Raw genomic sequence first — 24,135 nt, 5'->3', positions numbered from 1 at the left:
AGGAGAGTGCGGACCAATGCCCACGAGAAAAACATCTGGGAACACATAGATCAAATTGAATATGAAGACAAAAACATGTATTGCAGAACAAACAGGACAGGACAACGTCAATGGAAATTCCCAAAGCATAAACCAAATGCAAGCTGGCACAAAGAAAAGGACGCATTTACATGAGAGAACTGGGCCATAGTGAAGACTGAGGTGGAGGAAGCGAAAGGCCAGCAGGCCAAAACTGAAGTATCAAAATGAGACTTAAAGGCTGGAGACCTGTAGATTCAAGCGGATTTTCTTGGCTCATAACCCACAGGGTAAGCATCACAGCGCTTATTCAGTCCAGGCCAGCATCCCAGTTCTGCGGCAAAGCTCCTGAAAATACTATCTTGCGCTACCCAAATACAATGGTAGCAAAAAGCCATCAGCTCATGAATCAGCCACCTGCCTGTACGAGCAGACTAAGTACGTTCAGCCCAGACTGCACGGAACAGCCTCTCAAAAGGCAGGCCAAGACTTGCAAGAACCTTGCATCTGAGGCAGAAAGCTTTGTTCATAAGCAAGTTCTCCATACATGAGTAGTGGCTCCTCACTGCCCAGTCACTGTGCACACATGTCTCCTGGAAATCCTGCTTCTTTAACAAAAGTTCTGCAGCATCATACTGGTGTGTGCAGAAAACACAGCAAACACCTACAGACTGGGAAGCAGGATAAAGTGGCAAATCTGGAGTTCTAAAAAGGTATTTGAAAAGACATCGCACCTGTGTTTTTTTCTCACACCTCATCTACATTCTTTTTGACTGTAAGATTCACTGTGTTTAGTGGGAGCTTTGCAAACAACATTCACGTAAATCCAGCTGAGAATCAACACCAATACAGTGGGGAAAAAACAATACTTCCTTCTTCAATGCTCACCTGCACAAAGAGGCAAGAGCTGCTGACCTGTTCCACGCATGCTCACATTTGAAACGTCTGAAGAGTACAATCTCAAGAGGCTCCAGGGAAAGCTACATTAGAAGGATGGATTAAGGGAAAAAGTAAAACAAAGAGAAACACAAGACGGCAGTAAGCAAATAGGGAAATGAGGCTCAATCAGACAGAGGGCTGAGTGCCCCAGAGCTGCTTGAGAGGTTCATGGAGCCAAGGGGCAAAGAATGGGCCCCAGCACTTCTTTTAGAGTCACGCTCACAGATCTCCAAGATAAAATCAGAAGAAAGGAACGGACAAAACATGGGGTCCCAGTAGACTGTTTCGATTTCCAAACTTCTTCCAAGGAAACTACTTCATTCGCAAGACACTGTAAGGCTTGAATAACAGAAAAATATTTCACAGCCATTGCAGCACAGCACAGCAGCCTGTACTATGTCTGAGGGCCAGTTCTCACCCCATTCCAAGCAAGCCCACCAGCCTGGCTTGGGATCTAGGGCCCTGCACAAGGCAGTGGGCCAGCCTCTGCATAGAACAGCTCCAGTCAGCGACAGGCTGTTGCAGTTCTAACAGAGCTGATCTGGGCCCTCACGCTGGTTAAAGTGCCCAGTTACAGTCAAGCTCAAGAAATTCCCACTATATTGTCCTATTCTCCCAGTAGACGTTTTGATTTCCAAGAAACTGTGCTGTGTTTCAAGGAAAAGCTTGCACAAGAAGTACTCCAGCCAGTCCAGCCCTGCTAGTTACCAGCTCCACACCGTTCCTGGAGGGCTAAGGGGAGATATTTACTTGTGAGCACAGCACTGAGTTCAGAGGTTCAGCCAACACCACTGGTGGCCTTACGTCCTACAGCTGAGGTCTCTTGTTGCTTTTTTTTTTTTTTTAACCCACATTGAGCAGCTTTACTATAAGGCAGGAGTTATCCTCTTATGTTTTAGCATTAGAAGTGACTGAAAAAGGAGAGTACCTACACCATGGAATTTTTCTTAATCACCCAAAGTAAAACATGCAATAAACAGTGGGTTGGGACAGTGAGTTTTCTCCTTCCTAAACAGAAAAAGATCTGGTTTAAAGCTATGTTTTTCAGGAACACATTTCAGAGATCAGTCCCAGACTATAAAAAGGGCATTTTTTTTACTGATAAACACAGAGATAGGTAGAAAGATTCATGTTCTCAAAATGCATCGGTTAAAACAAATTGAGTTTCAGCAAGTCCTTTCAGATACAAAAGCAATGCGTTTAAAATAAAAAGGCAAAGCAATATCAGTAATTTGTCGGAAAACAGAGCTTTTCACTTAAAATGCATTTATTATCAACACTGGAAAATGCATCCAAAAAGCTAAGCAGGTCAGCTTGGCAGTCAGACCAGAGTGGGAGAAAGGGAAGCAGGGAGGACAAGCTCCTTGTGTCTCCCCCCAGGAGCATGGGGTGAGGAAATGCAGGAGTCCCACAGCTCCGTGCAGGGCGGTCACACATGGCACACCAAGCACCAGCAGCACCCGGCTCCCAGAGAGAGAAGACAGTCTGTGAGATGAGCTCAGGCCAGGAGCTGGCCCTGGCATGGCACACGGATGGTGCAGCCTTCGTGCTGACTTCACCAGGCAGGAGGGAGGGAGGGAGTCACACAGGTGAGCGGCAGCTGCACCGCTCTTCATCTAAGCTGGCTTTCACTCATTACCGTAGCTCTTGCCACATCACTGAAGTGTAAATTCACTCAGTAAATCACACCAGCTTCACCGTTGCAAGATAGTACTCAAGAAGCACTAATAAAGCAGGAGAAATTGGATTTGCATTGAAGTCAACCTGCCACTTCAGCTGTCAGTCACTGCCAGTCAGGGGCCCGTAAGCCCATCCAGGCAGGCTTCCCTGCAGCACTACAGCCCTGGGAAGGTGAGGAGCAGGGCTCAGCACAGGGCCTTCATGCTTCCCTTCCCCATATACACACCACAAGACCCAGCATGGACCAGACCTGAGTAATAATGCCTGAAGGACAGGGAACCACAGAGCACGGTGCTCTGAATAGTGAGCCAGAGAGCTGAGGGTCAGTAAAGCACCCTGAATTCTCTCCTTCTGGATTCAAGGGAGGTATTCCCTCCCATCCTCTTCCTAGGTGATATTTAAGAATAAGGAAATGAAATGCTACAAGCAGTATGACAAACTGCTTTAGCTGGAAGGTACTGGTACCATGGATCTGGAAACGCTGAAGGACCTGAGTTCAACATCCCCCCAGACTTTACTTCTTGTCTATGAGCAGAAACCCTTTCCTTTCTGTAAAAATGGGCCACCATCAAAAAAAAAAAAAAAAAAAAAAAAAAGCTAAACATGGTTAAAACAAAAAAAAAAAGTCTTTTTTTTGGTTAAATGGGTTAAATAGGAAGGCTTAGACATGCTGTTGTTGTTGTTCGTTCCACCAAACCCATGGAAACATTTTTGGTACCCTTTGCTGTCACTTGATTTCCTTGCCAAGTGATTTTCTCTTTCTACCTGCCCCCTGCACCCCAGCTCCTCAGGCAGCGCTGCCGGCCTGCCATCAACACAGCCACCCAGTGCTGTCCCACTAGCAGCCATCAGGATCCCCCAAGAGATCCCACTGCTGTAAAGCTGGGGCCTCGCCAGAGCAGGTGACACTGCAGGACAGGCAAACCTGTGGTGACAAACCGTATGGCAAGGGCTAGCCCCCAAGGTGTCTTTCATGCAGAGAAGCTTGATTGGTTTGTTACAGTGATTAACTTCTCAACCGTATCTGAGGCTCCTACCTCCTATCCTTTTATTAGCCTATTGCACCCACTTTGCCATTTCAGGGCAGCCAGCAGGAAAGCTGCCACGAGAAGTCCTGCACCAAGAGTCACTCAGCAGAGAAGACAAAACATTAAGCACCAAGTATCCAGTGCACACGCAGCAGCAGGCAACGCTGGGAGTAGAAATCACCAGCAATCCTGTTCATTACAGCTGATCGCACGTCTGGGATGACAATTTTGATATATGCTTTTCTTTTTTTTTTTTCAAAAAGCTGTAAATCCTGGAGAGCTGTTCCAACCAACACAAAATACCCAAAACCAAAGCTTTGCTCCGCTTGTAAGAGGCACAACTCCACAAAGGAGAGATAAAGAAAAAAAAGGGAAAAGATAGAGAAAGAGATTTAAGTGTGTTTTGGTGTGCATCTTTTTTTTTTCCATTTAATTAAATAAAACATCAAAAAAGGCCAAACCAAACATCTAGCAAAGTATAAAGGAGCATAAGCAATGTTTTACACTAAAGGTTAGGGCTGTTTCACAACATTCCCCTTCTTTACTAAGATGAAAAATGACTTGTGAAGTAAAATTAAAGCTATCTGATTCATTTCCCCACAATTGGGGCATAGATACAATGACCTCCTGCAGCAGTTTCAGGGTTGCACTGCTGGAAAGGGCCACCTTTCAGGACACATTACAGCTGTGTGGCAGGTGAGCTAAAACATGCCATTGATTTTTTTTATTTTTTTGTCACAAAATGTCATTGCAGTGCAGTTGCATGATACTGTGCTGGCCAGAAATCACCTTCAAGACAGTTTAGTGGTATGACATGGTACGTCGTCAACAGTAAATCTAGGCTGGAAGGCAATAATCCATTCCGATGCTGATCATTGAAGACATCAGAATCAATTAAATGCCTGCTGTTAATCATTCTACCTGGCCTACAGACAAACCACCTTGTTTTGTAACCTTCTATCCTTTTATTAGCTGGGCAGGCTCAGAGTAGTTTGATTTTTGGATAGTGGACTCTCAAAGACCACAGTGTTGGTAGAAAGGGCATCTCTGTATTAAGGTGCTGACTCCATTCTGAATGGAGACTGAACCCTTGGGAATTCTAGTAAGGGATGCTCATTGATCCCTAAGTTCAAATCTTAATTTTTTGCAGTCAACAGTTGCCACACACGTTGGAAAGACCAGTCCCATTTACTGGAGTAGTGTAACTAAGTTCCTGTAGGGACAGTTCCTTGCTATTTAAATCCTATCTAGAAAGTAGAGTTGTCTTCAGTTCTCATGCAAAGGAGTTACTTAACACTTCCTTGGATGCAAACGAACACAGACAAAAAAAAAAAAAGCCTAGCTTCTGCAGAACAAGCAGTGGCACAAATATTGCTCTTTATTCTGTATGTGAGGTAGAAATTCTGTAGATAAAGCTCAAGCTGAACGGGAGATATTAATGTAAGGTCATTCCAGAAAAAAACAATCACATGGATGGCTTAACGAGGAGCACAGATGACCAGGCATGTGAGACTTCTCTCCACACAGGTGAGGTCTCAGCTGGAATACTGCACCTACCAAGGTATAGACCCTAACATCCAAGGGAGTTGCAGGCAAGAGCTATTTGTGAAGAGAAATAAAGCAGGTCCAAGATCTGGAAAGCATGACCTAGAAAGCTGGAAAGATCTGGCAGTGTTCTGTATAGAAGTGAGAAGGCTAAGGAGAAACATCTTCCTACTAAGTAAAAGCTGTGCAAAAAGGAAGGTGATAGGTCCCTCTCCACATCAACAGTGGAGGAGAAAAGAAAAGGGACTTAAACTTCAGCAAGAAAGATCTAGATGAGACAAAGCGACAAAGTTCCCAGTGCTATGAACTAGTGCTAGAGTCTTGCAATGCACAAGAGCAGCCGAAATGTCTTCATTGCTGAAGGCTTTTAAGAATAGAAAATTAGTTAGAAAGAAAAATAGAAAGTTCGAAAATACCTATTCAAGGTGGAGTGAGTCTTCTCCCAAGACTGAGAGATTGGCTGAATTATCATGGTGCTACTTCCAGACTTAATTTTTCTGATAATCATACTCAGATTAAAGAAAATAAGTCACAATGAAGCTGATTAATATGTTCATATATTAAACCACTAGCAAGAGGGTTAAGATGACAAAGAGCTGAAAAACGTACATCAAGGATATTTGCTTCAATATGAGATGCAAAAAAAAAAATCTGAAAAGCAAAGGGGTAGAAGGGTAATTTACTGCTATTTCCATTCCTTAGTGTCCTAAAGTATTTCCAAAACGGCTGTAATATGTGTGCCTATATTTGCATAAGGAGAAATATTTCCCTTTACTACATTTTTTTTTCTTGAGCTTTCTTATTATTTTTTATGTTAAGCATTAAAGTTATACTTCTCTATGAAACAGTACTTTCCATTAAGGAATACAGGCATTTAAAAAAAATAAAAAGTAGTAAGAGAAAATAACGCTTATACTTGTTCAGAACTTTTTCCCCAAGACAGCAACCAAGCATGAAAGTTTTTCAGATCATTCCTTTCCATTGGAAAGAAGAAAAACATTTTAAACAAATAACTCTTCTGTTTTGGCATTTGTGAATCCTCCCATTTTCAGAATTGATCCAAGAACATCAATGCTGCTGTCTTCCAGAAGGCAGCATTAAGAACTCTGGGATCCCCAGAAGCATGGAGAGGCAGTGGGTTAGATGCCTTGGGGACTTTGTGGCCAAGGAGCCGTGGCACTGCTGGAAGCATTGCCTGGGGTTTCCCTCTGGCACTGCATGTCCCTGCACTGTTTTCCTGTGCCAGAAGTAGTCTCAAAATACAGGGGCAGAGCCACGTGCTGTGGACGAGGCACCTCAGTGCCCCAGCTTGTCCTGGTGAAACCATTCATTACACCTTATATCTTCCTAAATTTTAAGAAATGGGTTCCTTCTCACAGGTGAATTTGCAAAATCTGTTTCTGCTGTTCTCAAAACCCTTGCTGGAAGAGTTCAATGCAATCCATTGGTATTACAGTGATGCTGCCCTTGGCCCGGCACGTTGCTGTTACCGTCACCTAATTTATTTTGTGCAGTCTACACACTATACAGACTACAAATCCCAGGGCTGTGTAACTGAGTCTGAACACATGCAGGTTCTTCCCACTGGAGCCCAAGCGATGGCTGCAGTGAGATGCCAGTGGGAGAAGGAGGAATTATGAAACAGTCATACCCGTTGCCCTTTTTCCAAGAGTGAAATGCACATGTTCATCCAAAAACAACCTGTGTGCTTCTTTAGAAAAGGGACTTACACAGGTTAAACAATGCAGGACAAATTGCCCTCTCTGGGTTATGTCCTTACCTCACAGAAGTTGGCATCTTTGCATTATCCCCTGTTGATCTGCCACCCCCCTCACCCCGAGCTAAGGATCTGCAGCTTCTTACCAGTGGCAAAATGCCACGTTTGTAATGCTGCTTTGTTGATTTCACCACCAAATAAGAGTCCATGCATCACACAGTCTGTGCTGCTGTTCTCTCAAACCTGCAGTAAAGCAGTTCCTCTCGTTTCCTCGTTTCTCTCAAAGGTCCTGTATATACAGATCTTGCTGTGAAGTAAGAACACACTTTGTCTGAACTTCATGGTTTTTATCACCTGAGTACTAGTCATTTTCAATATGTTTCTGTTGCATTAATGGAAAAATATGGGAGCCCTCCGGTGGTAAAAATAATACCTTTAATTTCCCATGGATGATAACCAGAGACTGTAACCTAGCAGATAAAGTGCCTACTTCAGCTTTCATTGGTGCAGCTGGGAGCTCAGAACTGTATTTTCAGTACATTTTCTGTTCACTTTCATTCTACTCGTGCTGTTTAACTTAATTAATATCCGTTGATTTAGCAGGACCACAATAACAAGAGCAGCCACCATCACCATTACCAATGGGTCAAACTCAGACATGCAGTACGCAGTGTGCAAACATTGTAGGAGGAAGAGCATCTGGAATAATGAAAAATTAGGGCTTGTTTTAAAGTAGAAGAATCAGTCACAGAGTAAATGCACTTATGTTCTACTCGTGGTGAAAATACCTGGTTACAGTAAGCGGAAACAGTAAAAATCTCAAAAAAAAAGATTTCCTCACAGGCATAATTTTAAAAGCTATGGATTCTCAAGACTGAACTTTTGTCATTTAAGAGAACAGGAAGATGACAAAATAGACTCATTCCAATTTGCTGCTTGGTGCTACCTGCTGTCTCTCTTTTCATTTCAGGAGTGTATAAAACCACACTTTCACCAAAAAAAACCAACCCAGTTTGCTGGGAGGGAAAAAGGGACAAGGGGTAGGCAGCAAGGATCAGCAGCTTTTCCTCAGCAAAGTGAAAAAATACAATGAGACAGAGCACTGTTCTCAGAGTTGTATGACAAAAGCCTACAATTGTAGTCTAAACTTGTCCTTGTGCTTTGGTGCCGCATTTTCTCTCCATAGCTCTTTAAAGTTGCATTTGAACAAAGTCAGTCCCAAAACATCTGATGTAACAGGAAAAAATGAAAGCTTATTTTGCATCTCAGTGCAAGATAAAAGATTGTAAGTTTTTCTGCAACTTCATTTTTGGTCACATATACAGTTCTCACACAAACAAAGATTCACCTGGGCTGATGACAGTCACAAGCAGCCAGTGATGAGCAGAAAAAAGAAGGCATCATACAGCTTCATACACCAGAGCTACAAAACCAGCTGTGGGAATTACTCCTTTTATTTTGTTACACTTGTGAGACTGCGTAAAACGCTCATATAAATATCTCAAAACTCTTCTTCTTACTCTCATGACTGCAGTTGAAAGGCACACAGACCCATGTGATGCTAATGCATGGCATACCCTCATTTGGGAAACACACCAGCTGTCTTCTTTCATCACCCAAAAGAAAGCAGAGATAAGGACATCAGTAGTGGAGACAAAATCTGGAGCTGACACCCTCCCATGTCCTGATGTCTCCTCTGAAGGCACAAGCACAGAAAGCAGCCAGAAAGCTCCAGGGCTGTTCATGTGTCCTGGCTGGGGACCTTCTCTGTTCCTCTCACAGCACACAATTCTTTGAACAGTCCCTCACTCCAACAAGTCGTTCTGGCCTCCAAGCACCATGTAACACACTGTAAGCTATACAGCTATGGCTTATGGCCTTTTAGCAGTGACTTGATTTGTTGCATTGTAGGGAAATAAAAGGTAGTCTGGGAGAAAACCAGGAGTAACATACAGTCTGGAAAATCCAATATGCAAATCAAACTGACAACACTAAGACGTTAGCCTAAAGCACACAGGAGTTAAAGCATTTCCTTACCCAGCAGAGCAACTCAGCTCAGAGAGCGTGCTTCCCTCAGGCCTGCATGGAGCGTGGTTCAGGGAGAAGGACCTGCCTCCTCAAACATGCAATGCTCTCTCATCAGCAAGGCAGAAGGCAAGACCCACAGTGCAGATCTGAGAGCAGAAAACATCAGTGGCCCTATGTGGCAGCTGTTCTTTCTGCTCGTAAATAGGCTCAGCTCACCCTGACTATCTGCAGAGCCAGTTGCCTGATGCAAGCACTGTAATGTTTTGCATCAAGGTCTTACTTCTGTACTGCTCACGGTGCTGGAAAAGGAGTTTCCCAGATCTCCACCCTCCTATACCCAGTCTCTTCTGCATGTGTATTGAACACAGAAGAAAACAGAGTAGAAGATGCCAGGAGTTTGGGGATGCCCACCACCCTTTTTAAATTTACTTTTGAATACTTCCTTTGTCCAGTTTTTGCCCCCTTCTCAATGATGCTTTGGCTAATGGTGTTACACAGAGAAACAAGAGATCTCATGCTGTCTCACAGATATCTTGGATAGGAAGGTTAGGCTTTCCACTAAAGCCCTACCCACAACCCCAAACGTTGTTTGAGATCAAAATTGCCTTCATTCGACTTCAAAATTAACATATTTGAGATGAACAGGGACAACTCACAGCTGTGCTATACCTTAGCAGCCTTAACTCTACTTTCATGCTAATTTGGATTTATAAGATTGAAAGAAGGCGATTTAACCAACAAAAGGGGAAGGCTCACCAAGCTCAGAAGACATAATTGGCTTAGAGCTCACAGCCAGCACTGCACCACCATCTCTGGTAGTCAGGAGCCCAGGAAAGGAAGGAAAGCAAATCAAGGAAGAAATTTGCCCCACACACTACTGCATTGTGAATGGCCCCAGCTTAAAACATAAGTTGGAAAGCAACTTCTGGCCTCTCAGTTTGACTCCCCATGAACAGAACACAGCTGTGCAGTGTGACATCCTGAATCTTCAAACACATAACAGGTTTCAGAAATAACTCCCACTTCAATCTCACAGTGGATTTTCCTCATAGCTGGCATCGCTGTTGACCAAAAGGCAGCAGGAAAAATGCAAATATTTCTGACTGAGGTGGAGGTCTGGCAGACCTGTTCTTCACACCATGCTTGAGTTGGTTTCACCTGGAGATAGGAATATCTTCCTCAGATCCAGACCCACATTTGTAAAGCCATTTTTATAGCTCTGCTTTTAAACTGCTACAAATCCCTATGCTTAAAAGCAACCAAGAAGAGACTCGGCTTCAGCATGTCACTGTTTTTGTGCTGTCCACCATGCACTGATAAGCCATCAGCAACTGATGCTAGGTGAGCACAGGAGAGAACGCCTGTGGGCAGAAGTGCCTTGACACTGACTGCACACACACATACATTCCCTCTGCTGCCACTCCTGGTTCCTGGGGATGATGAGATATAACCATGATGCCAAGCATAGGTGGAGCACCTCAGGTAAAATGTGGTGTCTCCTCCAGGAGTTTATACCTCTCCAAATCGTTATTTATTAGAATTCAAGCAAGAAACTCAGAAGAGAAAAAAGCACTTCTGAGTTACCTCTTGGCATTGCAGATGGGAAGACAGTAAATACAGATTTTCCTCTCATACATTTCTTCTTGTGACTGTCAGGCCAAAGATGCGATGATATAAGTTGATATGCCTCCATTCCTCTCGTTCTACAAACCACGTCTATTGATAGTCTCCTCTCACCCACTCTCATGTGATGGCCTTCATCCATTTAGAAGATTCCACAGCCAGCTAGCTATGCAAGTTGAAGAGCACTTGCCAGTATTAGGAGTAACATCCAGCCACCAGTTCCCATTCCAAGCCTGTCTTTAAAACCCAACAGAAATAGTGGAAGACTACCAAAAAGCAGCTGTGTTTCACAAAGGCTCTGCTCTATTGTTCCCTGAAGGCTTGAAGCAAATGTACTCTTCTGGACCTCCCAGATGCCCTAGAAGATTACCATCCATGTTTGTAATGATCCCAGTTCAGGATTTATTTTGTTCTCCCATCTCCCGTTTAAAAAATATATATATATATATATCAGCATCACAGCATAGCAGCCACCACTGCTGCAGCAGCTCTGTTCAAGTCACATCAATTCCATTCCCAGGGGTACAAACCAATTTCTCTTGTTTTTCCGCCCGTCTCTCTGGCTGAACCTCCAGCAGCCTTCAATCCCATTAATCCAAGCACTGCTGGCGATGACGAAGACTGATTTCACCAGCAAACGATCAATTTGTATCTCCCCCCTTTTTTCTTTTTTTTTTCCCTTTTTTTTTCCACGCGATGTACAAAATATCATGAAAAAGGCGTTAGTGGTGATAGTTCCACAACAGTGAAATAATAGAGTAATAAGGCAATCCACTTTTGACCTTGCAGGACAGCTAATTCATCTACCCATCTATCTTAATTATTCCCTGGGTTACAAAAGAGAAACTGTACAATTCATTCATTCCACGGTGACAATTCCATTTTCCACCCCCAGTAAAGCACCATCCTTTCTCTGCAGTGATCCTGCCATAGGCCACATCCCTTCTGAGCCTTCTCATGCCATCCTACATACAAACAGTCATTAGAGACCTGATCCAGAGCCTGTTGAAGTTGACCAAGTCAGGCCCTCATTGACCCCAGTGCATTCTAGAAAGTGGCCTTCCACACCTTCCCTTCACTTCTAAGAAACAAGAAAATGGCCACCTTGATAAGCCATATCAAAAGCAGCAGTGGGCTCTCTGGCCAAGCAGACAGGCATTCAGACAGCCTAACTTTGTCCTAGGCATCTGGCCTTTTGAGATCTTTCACACTGATGGAAGGAAATTATCTTCCAGAAAAGTATGTACAGTCTCAGCAAAATCTATGAAATCTCTGTCAGCACTGGATGGGAGCAATATAAAATAATTCACTCTGAATTTGGAGAGTATTGTGATAAGGGCACGGGGAAGATACAGACCAGAAAGCAGTTAAGATTTGAAGAGCCTCTTCTGATGGCTCTGCTTGAAGTCCTGCTACGTAATATTCACTGAAAATTAATGTGGCTGGAAACTTAACATTCAAGTATCCGTATGATCTTACATTACATCCATCCATCCACACAGCATGGCCTTACAACTATTTCTGCTGCTCCACTTTAGAGGTTGAGCCCCATAACCTACTCACTTTCAGGCACAGCATCCACATGTTGGACTGCTCACGACACTGATCTGTAGGGAGAGGCTGCTGTAAATGAATGCCTGTTCACTGTTCCCACAGACTCTTGGTTGTTCCTCCTGTGAATTAAGCTGGCACAAAAGCAGCAGAAGTATCCCTAAGTGACTGCTGCCTCTGGTCAGGTCTTCTACCAGAAGAAGCCCTGGTTGCTGACGTATCCTCAAAAATGAGCATTTTGCTAGAATCCCAATTCCCACTCCAGTTTTTTTTTTTTTTTAATACACCATCTTTGGGCTTCCCATTTCACTCTATTCCCCTAGTTTGCAGTTCTAAATCCCTTGGACTTCTCAGTAAGCCAAACTCTCTTCCTCATCCTCACCTGACTCTTCATACTGCTTGAAACTGTACCTCTGCTTGTCTTTCCAACACACAGTTCCACTTGTCTAAAATACGTAACCGTCTCCAGCTTAAAGCCACCATCTCCAGCACTTCTTTTCCTCTTTGTCTGTAACAGGTCTTCTCAGCTTTATTTCCTCTCCCACTTGGTTTCTCTACCTCTGTCCCCTTTGTCCACAACCTGTGCTGCCCTTCCATATCATTCCCCCTCCTCTCATCTCCTGGACCCTTCTGCTTAGCTCACAAATTCCACAATTCTGATTCACACTAGGAAGGCAAACTGACCTCCTGCTCACTTCACTCTGCTGCTATATCCTCTGCTCCTTTACCTCTTCCCCACTCTTACCTTCATTTTCCCTTTTTTACTGTTTTATACTTACTGTAGTCCCAGCCAAATTATCCCACCAACTTTTTGCTTTCTCTTCCCTATAGTCCCTTACATGAGTAGATATCCCATTTCTCTCTTAGTCATGTCTAATCTGACAAGATAATCTCTTGAAGGAAGGAAGAAAATCTTCTGTGAAGTTAGGACACTGCCTTGTTGATGCGCAGCGGTTCAAAGCCACTATTACTGATACTAGTAACACAAACATAGCACCTTGGGTCCAGGTATTCCCGAGTTGCTGATTGCTGTGTTGGGAGCACCAGAAGCAAAGCAGGGCAAGCTGATGGGCCAGCATAGCTGACCGCAAGTTGTTACACTGGAAATGAAAGAGCCCCATGTCCCAGCAATATAATCCCAAGCAGTTCCAAGCAGTAGAGCTGTATGTACACTGTAACAGTACAGAGTTGACATAACTATATTTCCAATTAAGGTATTGACTACCAGCTAAGGAAACTTTCAGTCCCTGACTCTGACACAGGTTCCATGGTTGACCTAGGTCAGGTGATACAACATGCTCAGCAGGCCAGTCTCGAAACAAAAAGAAGGACCATGATCCTTCATCTGCTTATTGACATTGTGTAGACAGGATGACAGACATCCTCTGGGGAAGGTCCAGTCTCCAGTACCCACGTGTAGTTCACATTCTTCTTCCACAAGGCAGCATCTTTGTCCCTTTGAGCTTTTGTCAGCTGTTTTCTTGTCCTCAAGACCTTGGGAGTTTTCCCTAAGATATAACCTGAGCTTTGCTATTTCCCAGGAAGTCTTCGTCCCCATGTTCCCCCTTTCTGCAGTCTATTCTGTAATTCTCTTCCTCCCTCCTTCTCCTCAGAGACTGATCTCACACTCTTCTTCAAATCGCTATTCAAACAAAGCACAGAGAGTCCAGTCTTGCTGTTACTTTAAGCATGTGGCTGTGGACCTCAAGGCACTCATAGGTGGCCAACTGCTCTCTATTAGCACAGCAGCAGGACAGCAGAGATACCAGCCCATGCATTCTGGTGTAATATAATCTTTTTCAGTGACCTGGAATTCGCACCAAAGAATCTTCATTCTCCCACCCAAAATTAACTTTTCTGCACCCCCTGCTGTGCTGGTGTTTGTGGTATGCAGGAACATTCCCCACCTGAGGCATAGTTAATAGTCTCCTTCCTGGCACTGGGTATGGAGTACAGCTAGACAGCTGACTGTTTCGATCTTCTTGATGGCTGGTGCTTGTCCAAAGCCTTTGGAGTCATGTACTTCCTTGTTCCCCTGGAGAGCAAAGTTTCTTGCTCAGCTGAAAATTAACTTCTGAGGTTGCATGTGCTTCCTCCTAAATGGCCTGCAAAGCAGTTCTGAAAGCAAAGTACCACGCTCCAGGGATCCTATGAGCGACTTTCCCCAGGTATTCCTCAAGACAAAAACGAGGGGTGAAGAGCAAGGGGAAAGGAAAGTGGCAGTCCTGGCCAAAGAATAAGTTTCAGAGGAGAGAAAAAAGAAGAGGGAATGAGAACAAGTAGAGAGCGAAGGAGAGAAAAGGGAATGGAGGGAAAGAGGGAGTTGCAATAATAAGGTCATTTGTTACAGGAGCTACTCCTAGTCTGTGTGTATGTAACACAATTTAAGCTAATTGTATTGCCCTCACTTTGGGGACGCTGCTGTCTGTCTCTGAAGCTTTTTCTAATTTCCCTCCTTAATGTACGATTTCAGAATCTTTCATTCTAATGATTTTAATGCAATCAGCAAAACTATGCATGTAATTGTCTTTGGCATGGCACTCGCTGGAGTGGCACTCAGGGACAGCTCCCTGAACCCAGGACTCCGGCAGGAGAATGCAAAACAGGGCTGTTTTCAATCACCGCGGCAGAAGGCAGCCGGCAACGTCTGCGAAAGGCTGCCGAAAAAAAACATTTGTCGGAAGACAATGACAAAAAAGGGGGTCTCAGCTCGGTGCTATTCAGAGACAATTTGTAAGCACGGCTGTTGAAGTCGATCCAAAGGCTCCGGAACAGCTGGAGCTTTGCAGTGATTGATAAGTGCGCCCAGGAGAACTTCATTTCTGCCTGAATGAAGACAAAAGCCCCGCGATGCTGGGCGGATGGGTAATGTCACTATCATTAAGTAGTGAGAGTGGATATGCCAGACCTTCAGATGGGGACACAGTCAGGGCTATGAGGAGAGGTCAGGGCACCCTCCCTTCCTTCCCATCACCGCCAGCTCTTTCCCCTCCCTGACTCCCCCTCCCTGCACACACACTTTCAGCACAAACACGCCCTTTGCTAATTTAATGCCAGTATAATAAAGTTCCCTGGCTTATGAGTACCACAGCACAGGTCTCCATCTCCTCTTCATAACAGCTGTGTACATGTTCCTTCCAACCCCACCAGGGCTGTTCTGCAGTGGTGGCTGCAGGCCACCCAGACGCACTTCGTCCAGGGACAACATGGCTCTTTGCTCACAGTCCCACATTTGGAAGAGACACCAGCCTCGAGAGCCATCTTCTGTGCCCACACATGGCTGACTCTCAGCAAAAGGCTCCTTGCCTCCTTCCCCTTCCTGCTCACCGGCCCTTTCTGATACCCCATACCCGCGTTTCAGAAGTCCAGCTGAAATTTTTGGGCAGTGAGAACAGTCAGAGCCTCACCACAGGAAAAGAAAGCACAAAATAAACAATAGTTCAGTTTCACTGTGATTGGCTTTGTGTATGTGCTTCGCACAGAATCTCAACTGCCTTAAGGCTTGCCTGGTTTGGATGCTTGCTGGCAGTCTTTTCCTTTTAGAGTTACCAGATCTCACACGCAATATTCTGTGTGAAGAGTATCAAAGCCTTAGCTGTTGGAGGCAAATGAGTAGGTAAGGATCCCAGTTTTTGCTCTGTGCTTATGTCACAGTGAACAAAGATGGAAAATGCAACTCAAGGACATCTTGGATTGCATCATTCTGGAAGGGAGTAAAAATTAAAGGACGCTTTACTCAACTACCCTTGCTGCAACCCACCTTTGTCAAATTCAAAAGCTGTCTACTCAGGTTCTACCTGTTCCATAATCATGACACTGGACACCTTTGTAGCACAACTGGGAATTAGCAGTGCATCACAGAAGCCATTGGAAAACAGTCCACAGCAAGGGTAATACCCATGCAGGTAGGGGAACAGACTGCCTACAGTTGCTCCAAGCCTGTCTCAGCTCCTCAGAGGATCCAACAGTCTGCACCTCAACCCATCCAAGTACTGAACCTACCTCTTTTCTCCTGTTGCCAATGGCCAGCAATGCCAGGCACGAGACAAAGGTCCAAGAATTCTGCTGCCTGCCAGTGCCCAGCAAATTCCTGCCACCACATCAGAGGCCATGAATAGAAGTTACTCAACTGAAAGCAGAAACACTTGGTACCAAACTTGGATATTCGGTTCCTTTCTGTGCCACAGATCCGATCCATATGATCCTTTTAGGAGCTCCACTATCGTCCCCTTGATTCCTGTATCCTTCATAGATGAGCTGCCCAGAGGAAGGGAGCTGAGGGACCCAAGAGATGTCCCTCACTGCAGGTGATCCTTAGTGGCTTAGCTCTAGAAACCAACAATTCAAACCCTGGGAGGGAAAACTTTGGATTTCTCCTGCACATTTGACAATACCTGTGCCAGCAGCCGTCTCACCTGCATTTGTATAAAGCCTACCACGTGCCTAGGCCATTTGAACACAGCTTCAGCACACTCATGCAGAAAGCTGCCTGACATCCCTCTGTGCCTTCTACTGATGGTGAAAGCAGGGTCAGTTGCCATTCCCCTCAATCACCCTCCATTTTCAAACTCCAGGAAGCTTTTGCTGAAGCAACACAATTTTTTGACTGCCTTACACCCAGACAGCCAGCATCTTGCTCTCTCTGCAGGGTGAGGGAGGAGCGCAGGCCAGCCATCAGCAGGAGAGCCAGCTCCCGTTGGCTGCAGAGAAGTGCCAGCCCAGCTGCTATTTGTACACGTCACTTGGAATCTCCGCATTCAGCACTGCCCTTGCCAAAGCCACCAAAATGTGTGCGCCATTCCCTAATCTTGCTGTCCCCAGAGCTGGCACTGGCTCAGTGTTCTGCCTCCCTGCTCTGCCAGCTCAGTAGTTATGCAGAGCACTGCAGTGGGCTGTCTCAGGTGGTTGGCCTTGCTGTGTGCTTTAGGGGACCCAGCTCTTCTTAAACTGGTACCCCTACCAACTACTGCTCCTGTAGCATCTCTGGGCAGAGAGGTCAGAACAGAGACTTTCCAGAAAGGGAAACAGAGGCTCCCAAAGGTCCTAGTGGTCTCTATCAAACAAGGAAGGAACAAAACAGAACCCCAATGCCCAACAGCTTATAGCTCCTCTCCTCCACTGAGCAGTACTGTCTTCACTCTGCAGGTAGCTGTGATGAAGGCAGGTGTTCTCCTGTTCCCCTAGATGTCTTTTTTCATGACCTGCACCTTGAGCAGTGTTATCAGTAACACACCAGACCAAAGCTTTAGCAGCAAGCAGAAGTGAGACACTCAGCTTTAGGGAACTAATCTAGGTGCACAGAGACTTTGTCCCAGTTAAGTAAAGACTCCTCAAGCCTGCACTCGAGCTCAGTCAGACGTCAGTATCCAGAAAAAGGGGTTAGCTGCAAGAAACAGAGTGGCCAATAAGGAATGTGTTACTGCAGCTACCAGGCTCCAACTTCCAGATGGAGGAGAAGAAACTACCCAAATGCCTCACTGCCATTAGAATTCCTGTTTCTGATTTCTGGTCACAGAGAAGGATTCAAAGCCTCCAAGGGCATTTTCCCAGTATCTAATACCATTCCAGTACAGACATACTGTCTGATTTGTGGGTGGTCCTGAGTGGAGTCAGGAGTTGGACTCGGTGACCCTTGTAGGTCCCTTCCAAACAGGGCTATTCTACATGATCTTATCAAAGACACAGCCTCTATCCCCATCATCAGAACACATGGCAGAATGAAAGATAATTCAATTCCAAGGCTTCAGAGCTGTGTTCTGATCCAGACCCAAACAGCAGTGGCATTTGGTGCAGGCAGATTCTGACCCCACTGTGCACTTCCCTGCCCAAAGCTGCAATGGTAGGGCTGAGCAGGACCCAAAATTTCTTCCAGCACACCCCCATCCCCACTCTGTTCTGTGCAGGAATAAATAGTGATCAATCTTGACAGTAAGCATCCGAATGCCTTGCATGCTGTGGAAGGTGAGGGCAAGGCAGTGTCTGCTGCAGAGATGATCCCTGGCCTGCGTCCCATGATGACCCCCAGAGAATTCACACCACCCGCTCCCTTCTCTTGAAAGGTGATAACAAAGGTGTGAGTTTCTAAGCCTGACTGGCTCATAGAGTTAAAACCCAATGAACCTGACCAGATCAGTGATAAAGCCAGAGCTCAGCTGAATTGGTCATTCTCTTGCTCTCTCGTTCTCTTGCCTGACCCCTCCTTTGCATGGTTCACAGAATCGGCAAAACTCCCTGACACAGAAACTGGAAGACACTCGATCTGTCGGTAACGATTTCCAGCGGCTTTGATGGGAACAGGCAGAGCACAGGATGAAGAAGAAAGGGAAAGTAGAAGGGGAAAAAAAAATTCCATCTCCCATTCCCTTTGCTCCCTGTCACTCATTCATTTCTCCTTGGCTTCCTCTCTTTCCTGGCACTCCACAAGCACCTCCTGCCTGCTGCTGAGCACACGAGGACTGCCCACAAGCTGCAGGAGGTATCCCAACCTGAGCCATGAAGAGGAACAATTCGCCAGAGAAGAAAAACTGCGTGCACACAGAAGAGTGGATGAACTTTCTTACTTTTAAGCCCCTTCTTCTCTTGCAATGTTCTGGTTCCCTGCCCAGGCCCAGGGTTGCCTACACTGACACAGAGCCCTAAAGCAGGTATGAAGGACAATGCAGAAGGTAGGGCTGTCAATGATTTATGCCCACTTGCCTTTATTACTTTTAATTTATATTTTTAAGGTCTACTTTGCAGGGAGAGAAGAATCATTTTCACTTTACTCTGCAAAGCAAGGTATGGCCCATGACTACCAGGGTGCTTTTACTCACTAGAACTCTGGCCCAGTCTTTCCTGCTCTGATCACTGCAGTTTCAAGCTTGGTGCACAGTAGGCCTGGTAAGAGTTGGGAATGGGTTTATGAGCAGTCATGCATATGGACTGAGGCTTCTGCAGCCCTTCCTGGGCTATACACCTGCCCCACAGTCTGGCACCATCACTGCAGGAGGTTGGACTCTGAAATCCAGACAGCTCCTTCCCATCCCTGGGTTCTGATACCTTTTCCCAAGCAGAAGTCATCCTGACCAAGTACCTAGGGAGATGCGAGCACACAGTATGATGTCTGCTTTTCCAGGCAACTCATCTATGCCCATCTTGACCAGAAATCAGATCAGCAAGAATTATATAAAATGCAGCTCTGAAGATGCAACACTTTTTCCTCCCCTTTTCTCTTGACAGAGATAGAAATTGAAAAGGAAGGCTTTATTTCCTCAATGGTAGGAACATCACAAGTGCATTTACAGCAGCAACAATCCCAGGATTGAAGGGGGCCTAATCTAACCTTGGAAGTCATTGGTGCTAAGACTGTCCCTGGAGTTGGGGGGTTTCTCTCCCCATCCATCTCTTCACAGTGCCACAGTCAAGCTTCCATGGTGCCCATCCTTGCTGGCTCTGACTTATTGTGGCACATCAACAAAAGGAGACCTAGAAGGTTGTAACTGCCCTCCCTGAGACAGCTCATCCAGAGCCGTGCCAAAGGCAGCAGCTTGTTTCCTCCTCAGCTGATAATTACAGCAGCTAGAAAACACCACTTGCCATGTTGCTTTTAATTCATACCAGCAGAACTGACAGCTCCAGCTACACACACTCAAGGGCCGCAGGTAGAAGTCTGTGAGGAATGAAGCTGCACCAGCGCTGGCTGCAAAGGGCTGGGAGACCCATCTCAGCCTTCACCATCCCCTCCCTTTGCTTTGCCTCAACTCACTTAGTCCCCTCTGCTTTCTGTGCCTGCCCCACAAGCTGAATTGGCCTCAGTTGCCTGTAATAGTACAGACAGATGCACATCAAAACCTAGGGAGTCACAGCCACAGAAAGAATGCAAATCAGACTCAGTGTAGCTGCACGCTCTCACCAGTTGTCATGCAGTCTATGCTTTGAGGCTGTCCACCACAACCACACCAGTTCTGGCTGTTTGAAGTGAGTGGTCAAGTACCTGGACACCAAGGATAAATAAGATTTCTCCTAACACTGCTTTCACAGCAAGATACTAGAAAATTTAGCTGACCTTTGTTAAATAAGCTCAATGGGTCCCCTGAGAGATGGTGAATTACTGTAAGCCAAGCATACGATATCTGCCCCAGGTCACAGCCTGCAGAAAGGATTTTTCTGCACAAGAGGCCACAATCCACTCCCTTCTCTGGGCAACATCTCTCTTTTATACCAAGAGGAATAGGAACCCCATCCTACAGCACAGGAAGCCAGTTGTGCCCATCTACAAAACCATTTTCAGGAGAAAGTGAGACTGAAGCAGTGAAGCTTTTGACTTGCAGCACAGGAAACCACTCACTGAGAAAGCAGAGTGGCCAAAAGAGCACCTCTTCTCTGAGAAAGATGCATCCAGCATCACATTTTTTGGCATCCACAATTGCCCCAGGTGTCACTACTACTTCCTCTCACAACATCAGACTGATAAGGAAAAAGGAAGGGAGAGAGAGAGAATTGGAAGCTACTTTTTTTCTAATCCTCATTCTTTAAGCAACCCTTGGTTAACAGAATAGAGATTTGCCCCTTCATGGCAAACTGATACAAATCTGTTGGTTTGTGCTACCTTTATTTTTTCTCTCTCCCCCTGTAACCCCACACCCCCAACTCTGACCACTCAGAAGTTCTTAACTGAAACAGATCACAGATTCCAGTGTCCATAAAAAACAGGAACATTTTTATATTAGTTTTGAAATCCATTTTAATGGCCCTGAGGGACCACCTCATTCCAGTGAGGTTGGGGCAGAATGGGGCTACTGAGAAAGAGGATCATTCATTGTGGCTGAACAGGCACAATTTCATTTGCCAGGCTCTGAAATGAGAAACTCATTGCTGATGAGATCAAAAAAGGAAAAGCTCCTCTGTCATTTTTCTCCTTTTCCCTGCCCAGAGTCTTTCCTTTTCCTTCCCCTGCTATCCCCCCCAGCCTTCCAGCAGGCTCCTTGGAGACAAAAGGGAAGGGAAGCAGAAAGGTTGGCGTCTCAAGGGGAACCCACACCTCTCTCAATATTCGGAATATTGCATATGAAATGTCAGAGGAGTTATCAATCTTACTTTGACGGAACAAGGAGTTTCATTTGTTAGTGCGGGATGTGAAAGGGGCCTTTCAGAGCCATACACTTACTCTTCAAAACACTTTTCTCCACAGGAGCTCTGTGACCGCTCACCCTACACAGCATCCAGCTAGGAAAGGGAGCCACATCCACTCCTGCCAGCCCACCTCAGGCAGAGAGCAAGGGATGTGCAGGCAAGTAGAAGTACACACAGTGGCAGCGGTGCTGCACACAGCAACAGCAGCACAGGGCAAGGGTCAGTTGTCAGACTGTAGAAAGCCACATACACTACTTCATTTGGCCTGTAACATCTGATGATGCAGCTCAAAATATGTAACGACGTTAGCCAGACCCTCTGCTGACACCAATCACTACAGCATCTGTGCAACCAACTGAGCTTAGTCCTTCTCTTTGACTGCAGTCTCATCCCAAGCCCATAGTTACCATCAGCACATCAGCACTCTTCCTCACCCCCTCCCTAGCGAAGACAGCACACAAAAAGAAGCCTCAGCAAGGACAGGAGAGCAGCCCAAACTAAGATATACCAAATATCCCCCAACTTGGTGATTACATACTATTCACAGCAGTCTGGAGAACTGGGCACTGGATGACCATAGGGCAGAAACAAAGCTGGGATCGGACTGCAGTGAGGCCAGTGGGAAACAGCAACAGTTATCAATATATCCTGAAAATATAAATAATAGTAGTACTGTATTACAAAGTCCCCAAGTGAAAGGTGGGTCAGCTATATGAAGACAGAGGGCAGGACTGCTCACTGGTAAAGATAGCACTATTACAGGCCATAGCCCACAACTTATGTATCCTGGTCTGTGTGGTTTTCTGGATTCTTGTCCACCCTGCAGTTCTGGAGGTTGGCATTTCTAACTCTTGCCTATTTTCCATGTTGCGTGATCCATAGCCATCATGTTTGTGCACTGTTCCCTTGTTGGGCAACCAGAACGGACAGGTTTCAATCTTCTCCTAATTCATCTCTTTTAACACTATTTGATTTTCCTAACCATCAGCAGATGTATTTGGGGCTGAACCAGATAATACACGACCCGATTCTCTCTTCACTGGTTCCTAACCACTCTAACTTGCAGACCCATCAGATATACACAGGCTCCATAGACCTTCAAGAGACCACGTGTCGTTCTCTGACCAACGTTTTCAGGCCTTAAAAATAAGGGTTTGATTCCTAACTGCACGCTCCCCACTACTAAGAATGTTCTGCTGCTCAAAAGACAGCATAAGCAGCACACCTGCTCAGGAGGTGGGATAAAAGCTTGGACACCCCCACAACATGCAGTGCCCACCCTCGGATTTAAGAACCTGCTGCTGGAGAGAATTAAAACCTCCTTGGCTCCCTGGGAGCTACAAGCTCTATACAGACAAGTCTGGAAACGCTGGAGTGCTGCTGCTTCCTGCAGCGCCAGCATGCTGCAATGAGGTGCTGTTGTTTATGACAGACCACTGCACAGGAAAAATCTCCTGGTCTCAAACCTGACCTTTCCATCAGAGGTCACCAAAAAGTCATCAGTGATTTCATCAGATATCCACCAACTCAATTGCCCTGACGTGCACACATAGCAGTAACAACGTACGGGTCACACTCATTTCCTTGTGTGAGTCAGTCACTCTGAGCCCAAGGCCACCAGTTAGGAGAAAGAAAGATCGTCTGAGATCCTGAATTAGATTTCTGCTCTTGGCTCAGATCTCGTTCTCAGAAATATGCCTACTGAGTGATTACAGGAATTACACACCCAGTTCAGTGTTACAGGAGGCTGTCCAAAGGGGCTGTGCTGCAGCTGCATCAATCAGCGCAGCTCTGCTGACACCCCAGCATCTCATTGCTGACTGTGGATCTGCTCCAACATCTTTACCCTATGAATTTGGCTACTGCCCGATGTTAGCACAGGAAATACAATAATAATAATAATAACAATAATAAGATGAAAGACATAAGGGTATTTCCTTCAGAGAAAACGCTTGCTCTAGCTGTCAGTGCTTTACAGGGTCATGTTTGTTGCTGACACATCTTATTATTTATCATGTTCATTGCTAGAAACATGAAGGAACCCCATACAGGAACTTGGGCCACACAGGACAGGGCACTGTACAAGAACAGAGTATAAGACCCTACTGGGGAGATAAAGGCACCTGAGTCCCACCAGCTGCTGCCATTGCAAAGACGCTGCAGATTCACAGCAGGACATAAAAGAGGCAGTAGGGGAAGATGGCAGGTGTCCAGAGTGCCAGCACATTTCTCAGCTCAGCACAGAACAAAAAGATTCTCTTCACTCCATCAAGTTTATAGAGTTAAGTTCACAAATGCTGAATGCTTGCATCATTTTTAACACTTTCTTACTGGCCACAAGGCTATCAAAATGCAGAGGAACTGCCTGTGCAGACAGAATCTTGAACAGGAGATTACCCAATAATAATTATTACTATCGGTATATTATTACAGATTTATACAAGCTGCCTCTATCGAGAGAGCATTATGAAATAACATTTGCCTTGCTCTTTACAGATGAATTAGAGGCTTTACAGATTAAAGAAAATAAACACTGGTAAGCTGCTACAAAAGCACTCTGAGGGACAGCAGAGCTCTACAGACAAGTATACCAGCACCTGCTTCATCTGTGATCACCCTTCCAGGGGTGTAAATCAGCAGCAGCGTTCCTGCAGTCAGCACACCAGTTCCTTCACCAACACAGAACAGTGCAGCTCACTGCTTTGTCCAAAAAACCCATAGATGTGATAGAGGCAAGAGGGCATGGCTGGGCCCACGAGGGCAGCCCAAGCCCATATGCTGTGCTTCACAGCTGTTCTCAGCACTGGGGGCTCCTGTCAAGGCAAAGCCCCCACTGCACTGTGTTTCACACTGATTAGTGATGACAAAGCACTTGTTTCAATAATTTGTAATGAA

The 24,135-nt window shown here is 45.5% G+C and overlaps 1 long non-coding RNA gene and 1 other non-coding gene across 8 annotated transcripts in view; both read right to left on the bottom strand.

The window, feature by feature from the left end:
• LOC101749795 overlaps window positions 1-24,135 on the bottom strand; it is a 326,633-nt gene that overhangs the window by 85,745 nt on the left and 216,753 nt on the right. The window contains exon 1 of one of the 7 annotated variants that reach the window (XR_005861106.1): window positions 8,965-9,359. The exons of the other annotated variants lie outside the window; for them this stretch is intronic. This is a non-coding gene — a long non-coding RNA (uncharacterized LOC101749795). Of the gene's footprint in view, window positions 1-8,964; window positions 9,360-24,135 lie in introns of those variants that run through there. 7 annotated transcript variants of the gene reach the window in all.
• Window positions 9,257-9,364, bottom strand: MIR6577 (microRNA 6577). The gene has a single exon (NR_105444.1). It is a non-coding gene; the product is annotated as a microRNA 6577 (primary transcript).

This window comes from Gallus gallus, chromosome 6 (genome assembly GCF_016699485.2).
Source record: "Gallus gallus isolate bGalGal1 chromosome 6, bGalGal1.mat.broiler.GRCg7b, whole genome shotgun sequence".
Taxonomy (NCBI): Eukaryota; Metazoa; Chordata; class Aves; order Galliformes; family Phasianidae; genus Gallus; species Gallus gallus.
The sequence above is the reverse complement of the archived record's forward strand: the minus strand, read 5'-3'. Positions and strand labels throughout refer to the sequence as shown.